Source organism: Micromys minutus (genome assembly GCF_963924665.1).
Source record: "Micromys minutus genome assembly, chromosome: 32".
Classification (NCBI taxonomy): Eukaryota; Metazoa; Chordata; class Mammalia; order Rodentia; family Muridae; genus Micromys; species Micromys minutus.
Genome location: NC_137967.1, coordinates 25886812 through 25893830, shown reverse-complemented (window position 1 = coordinate 25893830; position 7019 = coordinate 25886812).

The following is a 7019-nucleotide window of genomic DNA, read 5'->3' as shown; positions in this document are numbered from 1 at the left end:
TTAACCTTCCTGATTCGTGAGCATGGGAGATCGTTCCACATTCTAGTATCTTCTTCAATTTCTTTCTTCAAAGACTTCCATTTTTTAGCGTACAAGTCTTATACTTACTTTAAATGTGTTGTAGAAAATATTTAATCTATTGTTACTATCCAGGTTTTGATTAATAACTTCCAAGGTAAAGACATAAACACTCTTTTAATAAGCCTTCATCAGCACTAGATTTGGGAAGGTGTCTATCCCCTATGCTATTATTAAGTCTACTTCCCAGGTATTAATCCCATTATATTTTCCCAAGTTTCATCCGGGCTGCTCTTAACTCCAATTAGCCAGCCTACATGAGTATTATCCTAAACTCTTATTCCATGGTGGCTTCCTCTGCTTCCATATGTGGGATAGTGAAAGTTAGCCTAGTTCCTGGTTGAAACCATGGTGGAATATTAGGCATTTCGTCTGGCTCCTAGGTAACCAGGTCCCTGTCACTAGCCACAGCTGTCCACAGGTTTTTAGCAGCCAGTCATGTAAGAGCAGTGCCCCAAGATTCTCCACAAGTATAGGACATGACCAGTTTTTCATTTTAATAAAGTACTTCCCAGACACTCCTCCTTAAAGAAGGCATTTACTCTGAGGCCCACCTTGAGAAGTGCGGTATGGTTCTACACATCTACTGTCTGCCATGACAATAAATGTCTTAAAGCTGTGGATGACTCTTTTCACCAGGATCTGTTTGAGTAGCCACAGAGAATATGTTTTCCTACAAAGCTGTCACCTAATTTCCTGTAGAAGGCCTGTCTGCCTTCCCAGCTGTGGCTGCCACCACCATCACCAAACCAAGCATCAAGCCTCCAAGCCAAGGACTATCCCCACAGGACCACCTAAAGCCAACTGTCCTTTCTTCTTCCCCCTTTCCCTGAAAGACCCTCAAATGGAGGACACTCTACACTCTGACTCAAGAAAGTTGACACCCCAAATCACTCATGAGAAACGGTCTTGATGCAAAGAGCAAGAGGATTTTTATTCCAAGCACACTGGGGCCCACAGTTCTAAGCCAGGCAGGGATAGAGGGCTGTGGACCCTGAGTGCAGAATCGGGTCAGCTTTTATAGGGTTCACAACAAACCTCATACATCGTAACCAATCATTTCATAGCATCAAGAGCCTGTGCAGTGTGGGCAAATCGATTTGTACCACTCCATATTTCCTAATGCTTCTTCACATCTCCATATTCACAGTTTTTAAATGTACTAAATCCATTTCATGCTAACATCTCTGAAGAGAACTTCTCTGTCTTCCAATGCCCAGAGCTGTTTATAATATCTCATGTAGATGTGTAATCCCTTTCTCCCATGCTGGGTTTTAAACTGAGTTACTTTTGTACAGTGTTTTCGCACGCAGGCACAGTTTACATGGAATTAGTTGTACAATGACATTCATGTGACAGGTATGGAGACCATATCAGCAGTGATTCTTGTTTACAGGATATTTACATGAGCATGATATCCTAGAGGATTTGCCTCAGCTATTGTTTGAGAACATGGTTCTCTTGGACATTGCGGCAATTACAGAGTTCCTGGAATTTAACTTAACTTTATCCATTATTTCTAACTGTGGGATTTTACTGATTGACTATTCAAGAATGTGTCTTTCCCCCCTGGTAATATGGTATACCGAGAGAGAGCTTATTACACATTAGTCACATAAGTATCTACTGCAGATTTGATTGAATCAGGAAAAATATTTTAGCAAGCTTTAAAGCTTTAGTTGTAAACATTAACCTTTACTAAATAAACATCTTTCTCCAGTTAATTTTGGAACTTATTCATTCTAGTATTTAAATACATCATTCAGAAATGTTTCATATTCTTAGTTTTTAGCATTACACCTCTGAATTTATGCATGCTGTGAGACTATATCAGGCCACAGTGTTTTATACAGTTATTAAAAGCTGTTATAGATCAAGGAAAAATTAGAAAACTTCTGTTTCAAGCTGTAATCATTCAAGTGTATGAGAAAAATGAACTTTACTTGACTTTCGGCTCTTGTTTTCCCAGAAAAGCACACTCCCTATAACACATGACTTAACTGACATCACGTTGTTGGGGTTCAGCTTTATTTTATTGGAGAAATTTACCACTCCTTTGTCACAAGGGCCATAGATCTCATCAGGTACACCAACCTGGTCCCAAAAAGTGTCTGCTTGCCACTGCATTTTAAGTGCTGGGATTTTCCACAGGGACACATATTGCTCAAACTCTCACTTCTTTTGTTCTTTAACTTCATGATTTGTTGACAGCCAGGGGTGTTACTATGGACTGCTCTCAGGATGCAATGTTTGGATCCTGCTCAACTAACTTTTTAATGAGATTAGATATTCCAGTGGATATATTGACTTTATTCTTAAAAACCTTGTTGAGTATTAAAAGAGAAAGTGGGGAAGAGCTTGGAACACATAGGCACAGAGGAAATTTTCCTGAACAGAACACCAATGGCCTATGCTCTAAGATCAAGAATCAACAAATGGAACCTCATGAAATTGTAAAGTTTCTGTGAGGCAAAGGACACTGTCAAGAAAACAAAATGACAGACAACAAATTGGGAAGAATCTTTACCATCCCATATCTGATAGATGACTAATATCCAATATATACAAAGAACTCAAGAAATTAGACTCGAGAAAATCAAATGATCCTATTAAAAATGGGGTACAGAGGTAAACAAATAATTCTCAACTGAGAAATACCAAATAACCAAGAAGAGCCTAAAGAAAAGCTCAACATCCCTAGAACAACCCTGAGGTTCCCCCCTCACACCAGTCAGAATGGTTAAGATCAAAACCTCAGATGACAGCAGATGTTGGTGAGGATGTGGAGAAAGAGGAACACTTCTCCACTGTTGGTAGGGTTGTAAGCTGGTACAATCACTCTGCAAATCAGTCTGGCAGTTCCTCAGAAAATTGGACATAGTACTACCTGAAGACCTAGCTATTCCACTCCTGGGTGTATACCCCAAAGATGCTCCAACATATAATAAGGACACATGTTCCACCATGTTCATAGCAGCCTTATTTATAATAGCTAGAAGCTGGAAAGAACCCAGATGTCCTTCAGTAGATGAATGGATAAAGAATTGTGGTATATTTAAACAATTGAGTACTACTCAGCTATTAGAAACAATGACTTTGAAATTCCTAGGAAAATGAATTAACCTAGAGTCTATATCACTTTGAGTGAGGTAACCCAGTCACAAAAGAACACGCGTGGTATGCATGTGGTATTACCATACCAGTATGGTATAGATACTAGTTCAAGAAAGCACTGAGTACCCAAGAAACAATTCATAGACCTTATGAAGCTCAAAAAGAAGGAAGGTCAAAATGTGGAAACCTCAGTTCTTTTTTGAAGGGAGAACAAAACACTCACAGGAGGAGGTACAGGATAAAGCAAAAGATCAGGGATTGAAGAGGGGGTCTTCAGGGGCTACCTCACCTGGGGATCCACTGCATGTGCAGCCACTGGGCCCAAGCACTATTGCTGATGCTGTGAGGTGCTTGCGGGCAGGAACCAGGTGAGGTGCCTCCTCAAGGGCTCTGCCAGAGTCATGCAGCTGAGTATCCTTGCATGACTGAGCACTGGAACCCTGGTGAGAGTGCTGGGGTCAGGGGTGGGGGGTGGGGGGCATGAAGGAGCTGAAGGGGCTTTTGGCCTCATGGGAAGAACAACATTGTAGACAAACCAAATCCTCCACAGCTCCGATGTACTACAAAACCAACCATTGAGCACACATTGAGAGGCCCATGGCTCCAGTTACATATGCAGCAGAGAATAGCAGTGTTTGGCATCAATGTGAGAAGTGTCCTTTGGTCCAGTGAGGGCATGATTTCCCAATGTAGAAGATGCCAAGGCACTGAGGTGGAGAGGGTGATTGGGAGCAAGTGCACCTTCTTGAAAACAAGTCGAGAGGAAGAGGAGATGGGAGTGAGGTGGGTGATGGGTATAACATTTCAAATGTAAATACAGAGAGTATCTAAAAAAACCTCTGTAGAGACAATGAAAGAACATGGGGACTATTGATTATTCAGTGAGTGTATTTTGTTTTTATTAAAAATTGCTACAGGTCTTCCTGGGACTGGAAGTGGAATGTGGCAATTTACATTTTACAGGCTCTATATGCCCCTATGTCAGACTGCTTGGTCCCCGGTTAGTGGATCTATTTGAGATTGTTAGAAGATGTGGTTTTAATCTTTCAAGTCCATGGCTGCCAATTGAGCCATCTCTGTTGCTCATCTGCACTGGAATATTTAATGTAAAAATAGACATGAATTTAGCACAACTATGTACATTAATATGCTTTATCTTCTGTATAAAGTTTGAAAATAAAGCAAGATTGTACTAATTTGAAGGCTGAGTCAAATCCTTTAGGTTTCCTCCATTTTGTCTTTACAGATTTTATTTTCTCTTTGTAGTTTTGTTTTTGTTTTTTGAGGTGAAATGAATAAAATAATTTTATGATAGATATTTCTGCATTGTAATATTTTGTTCTTTTAAATACAAATCTTAGTTTTGTAAAATTTTAATCTTTTTTGTTTTAAAGTCCAGATTAATTCTGTTTCTGAACCATCCTCTGACTGCTACACATCACATGCCTCCTCCCTTTGCCCCTGTCTTCACAAGGATGTCCCCATCACCTCCAGCCCATTAGACCTCTAAACTCCCTAGGGCCTCCTGTCTCTTCAGAGATAGGTGCATCTTCTCTGACTGAACCAAGACCAAATAATCCTCTGCTGTAAATGTTTGTGGCCTTATATCAGCTGGTGTAAAGTGCCTGGTTGGTGATCCAGTATCTGTGAGATCTTGGGGGTCTACTTAAATTGAGACTGCTGGTTCTCCTACAGGGTTGAACTCCTCCTAAGATTTTTCCAACTTTTCCCTAATTCAACCATTGGTACAGGGAGAAATTTCCTAAACAGAATTCCAATGGCTCACACTCTAAGACCAAGAATTTATAAATGGGACCTTATGAAACTCAAAGCTTCTGTAAAGCAAAGGACATAGTCACTAAGACAAATTGGCAACCTACAGATTGGGGAAAAAAAAAAACTTCACTAACTCTACATCCAATAGAGGGCTACTATCTAAAATATATAAATAACTCAAGAAGCTAACCACCAAAAAGCCCAAACAACCCGAACAATCAAAAAATGGGGTATAAAACTAAACCAAGAATTCACAACAGAAACATTTCGAATGGCTGAGAAGCACCTAAAGAAATGTTCAAAGTCCTTTATGACCAGAGAAACGCAAATCAAATCACTCTGAAATTCCACCTTATACTAATCCAAATGGCCAAGATCAAAACCTCAGGTGACAGCATATGTAGAAGAGGATTTGTAGAAATCAATGTGGAGTTTTCTCAGAAAATTAGAAACCTGAAGACTCAGCAACACCATTCTTGGGAATGAACCCAAAAGATGCCCCACCATGCTACAGAAGGAAGTATTCCACTATGTTCATATCAGCCTTTTTGTGATAACCAGAAGCTGGAAACAACCCAGATGTCCCATGACAAAAGACTGGATACAGAAAATGTGGTTCATTTAGACAATGGAACACTACTCAGCCATTAAGAATGAGGACATCCTGAGTTTTGGAGACAAATGGATGGAAGCAGAAAAGATCCTGAGTGAGGTGACTCAGACCCCAAAGGACATGTATAGTATGTACTCATTAATAAGTGAATATTAGCCAAAAAGTACAGAAAATTGAGTATAAATTTCTAATGTTTTCAAAAGATTAAACATTTACTAAAGGCTTTCATAAGTTTCTCATATTCATAATGGTTTAGTATCGATCCTGTTTTGTGAATAAGGAGCCCTAACAGTGTGCTACATTCCACACTATTGTCAGGTTTTGTTTGAATGTGAATTCTATAATGGCTTTTATAATGTATGTCAACTGAAAAATTACCTACATTTTTACTTTAGCATTCTATATATTTAGTTGTTTTCCTCAGTGTAGTGAACTATCCAATACATTTCTGTATTACAAAAAAATGATGCTGAGAGGTTAACTCTGTCCACAAATCCAGCCCAATAAAGGATAGTAGATGGAAATCTCCAACATAAGCAGTAAATCTACACCATATGAAATGCAAAACAATATTTTTTTGCAACAAACCAAAAACAAGATATCTACACAAACATAATTCCACCTCTGATAACAAAAATAACAGGAAACAACAACTATTCCTTAATATCTCTTATCATCAATGGACTCAATTTCCAGTAAAAAGACATAAACTAACAGACTGGACACATAAACATGACCAGGATTTTACTGCACACAGGAAACATATTCCAATGACAAAGACAGAATCTACCAAAGAATAAAAGACTGGGAAAAGGTTTTCTACGCCAGTGTTGATAAGAAACAAGCTGAAGTAACCATCCTAATATCAAACAAAATAGCTTTTCGAAAGTTATCAAAAAAGACAAAGAAGGACACTTCATACTCATCAAAGAAAAAAAATCTATCAAGAAAAGCTCTCAGTTCTGAACATCTATGTTAGGGCAAACAAATTCATAAAAGACTTTACTTATGCTTAAGGCATACATTGCACCACACACAATAATAGTGGGAGATTCAAAACCCAATTTTCATCAATGGACAGATCAAGGAAAGAGAAGCTGAACAGAGACACAGTGAAACTAACAGAAGTTACAAACTAAATGAATTTGGCACGTATCAGAAAGGCCACATACACATCGAAGCTGAACAATGCTCCATGCTATGATAACTTTGTCATGAAATAAATAAAAAAGAAATTAAATATGTTTTAGGACTTAATGAAAATAAAGGTTCAACATATCCAAGCTTGTGAGACAAATAAAAGGAGTGCTAACAGGAAAATGCATAGCTCCGAGTGCCTCCTAAAAAGTGGAGAGAATATATACTAGCAGTTTGACAGGATAACTGAAGAGTCTAGAATAAAAAGAATTCAATACCCCTTCATACACATGTGGTAAGC